Below are 3,104 nucleotides of genomic sequence, written 5' to 3'. Positions count from 1 at the left end.
GTTTCTTGTAAGCTTATCTGGTATTTCCTTAAGGCCTTCCTTTAAGATTGGTATCCCTCGGAAAAGATACGAAGTTGTTTTTGCCAGTGCTTATAGTTTGTTCTAATCTAGGACCACTTCAAAATAAATTTATGGCTTAAAACTTTTCAGGGAGATCTCATCAAGATGGCAATGTAAGCAGACTCTGAACTCATCTCCTCCCAGGTTACAACTATTTTTGGAAAAATTACCCTGGATAAGAAACTTAAAACTGGATAAAAAGAACCCCCACAACAAGGGACAGTCCTGACTAAGGCGGACGAGGTGGAAATTCCTTCTGGAGAGAAAAAAAAGCCATCTTCAGCAGCAGCGGAGTTTCTCAGCTGACCAGGTGGTAGCCACCCTAAGGTTTGCAGCCCTTCCTGGAGTGTTGAGGTCCAGAGCAGGGGCTGATACTGCTGTAAGAATCCTTCAGACTCAGCACAAGTGAGACAAGGGTCTTACTATCTGGGTTCTCTGGCTATTAACTGCAGTGGGGAATACCCTCAGAAAAGCTATCAGACAAAAGCCGAAAAGGCCCAGGTCTTAAAGGGCTCACACACAAACTCACCTGTCTCAGCAACCTAAAATCACTAGAGAGAAGGCTGACAGTAGTTTGGTGAAAAGAGACTCACCTGTTAGGCTTTGGGTGCATCTCAGTAAGAGGAGAGACCTCTCTGGAGACTGAGACATTGGTGGTGGCCCTTGTTGTGACCTGGTCCAGGTGTGCTGACACGGACCCCTGCAGATGCCATTGGAGTTCTTCCTCTGGCCTGTTAGCCCAGAGTTCTGCCGCACCTGCTAGAGCGCAGATTTAATCCAGTTCAGCCAGGGCAGGTAGCCCACCCTAGGGACTGGCCCCACTCAACAGCAAGCCCTCAGGCTACTTGTCAGCCTGCATTGACTGGGTGCCTTGACCCTCTACAGGTAGGTGAGTGTGTCTACTTCTGTGGGGCAAGGCCTGTGTGAGGACCTGGTGAACTGTGGGGGGCATTGGTGGAGACATGGGGGCCTCAGCAGTGAACTGTTGGAGTATGCTCCAGGGGGTTGGGAAGCATGCATGGATCAGGACTGTGTTGTCAGTGTTGGTGGCCCTGTGGGGGGTGAGGCTTATCAGGGCAGAAGAGCTGTGCTTCACAAGTAGCCATAAAAAGGATCAACTTCACCTTCTAAAACCTGAAACAATTGAGTGCTTCCATGCCTAGGGCAAGCCTCACTCAGCTGCACTTCTAAGAGAACTGAAAATAGCCTTGTAGGCTTGAGGCCTATAGCAACTGTAAGCCTGTGAGCCTAGCACTAGCTACACTGGGTACCTACTCAATTAATAGGAAAACTGCAACAGAGGTGTGCTGTTAGACCTTGAAGCCAATGGTGCTGAGGGTCCCCAAACTGGATTTACAAATAGCTGGCCAGAGAAGGAAAGACTAGACTCCCTGTGTACTTGCATGAAGAGCAACTCTGCCACAGCAGAAGGACACAAGTAGCCCACAAAAGGGTCACTCCTGGTTCTTATGGACTGGTGATGAGAGGGAAGCACACTGCTGGGCCTCATAAGGCATCTCATACATAAGGCCACTTCTCCAAGATCAGGAGACATAGCCAACTTGCCTAATACATAGAAATAAGCACAGAGAAAGAGGCATAAGGAGGAGACAAAGGGGTACATTCCAAGCAAGGGAACAGGACAAAGCCCCAGAAAAAGCACTAAATGAAACAGAAATAAGAGACCTATTTGACAAAGAGTTAAAAAAAAGAAACGCATAAGGATGCTCAGAGATATTTGGAGAAGACTGGATGAACACAGTGAGCTCATAAACAAAGAACTGGAAAATATAAAAAAGAACGAATAAGAAGCGTAGAATACAATAGTTGAAATGAAAAATTCACTAGAGGGACTCAATAGCAGAGTAGAGGATAAAGAAGAATGGATCAGCAAGCTAGACAAAAGACTAGAGGAAATGACCCAAGCTGAAAAGAAAAAAGAAAAAAGAATTAAACAGAATGAGAACAGTCTAAGGGAACTCTGGGACAATATCAAGCACAATGCTATTCCTATTATAGGTGTCCCAGAAGGAGAAGAGAGAGACAAAGGGGCAGAAAATTTATTTGAAGAAATAATAGCTGAAAATTTTCCTAACCTAAGGAAGGAAACAGATATCCAAGTACAGGAAACACAGATAGCTCCAAAGAAGATAAGCCCAAAGAGGCCCACACCAAGACACATTATAATTAAAATGTCCAAAATTAAAGATAGAGAATCCTAAAAGCAGCAAGAGAAAGGCAATAAGTGACATAGAAGGGAAAGCCTATAAGGCTATCAGCGGACTTCTCTGAAACCCTACAGGCGAGAAGAGAATGGTATCACATATTTAATGCGCTAAAAGGAAAAAACCTACAGCCAAGAATACTCTGTTCATCAAGGTTGTCATTCAGAATGGAAGGAGAGTTAAAGAGCTTCCTGGACAAGCAAAAATTAAAGGAATTTATCACCAAGAAACCAGTTCTACAACAAATGCTGAAGGGACTTATTTAAGCAGGAACACGAAGACCACAAATAGGGACAAAAAAATTATCAAAAAGAAAAATCCCAAAAAGCCAGGCAATAAAATCACCAATAAGGGTAAAAATATAGTAAAGGTAGCAGATCAACCACCTGTGAAGATTATATGAAGGTTAAAAGACAAAAGTACTAAAATAACCTGTTTCAATGATAAGAGGGTAATGGATAGACACACACTAAACAAGAGATTAGATATGATTTCAAAAACATAAAATGTGGGAGGAGGGGAGTGAAAAAGTAGAGCTTTTAGAAAGAGGTCAAGCTAAAGAGGCTATCAACTCAATATAGACTGTTATATACATAGAATATTATATAGGATCCTCATGATAATCACAAATCAGAAACGTACAGTAAGTAAGCAAATCAGTCAGACAAAAGAAATCAAACATATTACTAATGAAAGCCATCAAACCACAAGGGAAGAGAACAAGAGAAAAAGAAAGGAACAGAGAAGAACTACTAAAACACTGAGAAAAAAAGGAACAAAAAGGCAATAAATACATATTTATCAATAGTTACTTTAAAT

Source organism: Equus asinus, chromosome 1 (assembly GCF_041296235.1).
Source record: "Equus asinus isolate D_3611 breed Donkey chromosome 1, EquAss-T2T_v2, whole genome shotgun sequence".
In the NCBI taxonomy this organism is placed as follows: domain Eukaryota; kingdom Metazoa; phylum Chordata; class Mammalia; order Perissodactyla; family Equidae; genus Equus; species Equus asinus.
The sequence above is the reverse complement of the archived record's forward strand: the minus strand, read 5'-3'. Positions refer to the sequence as shown.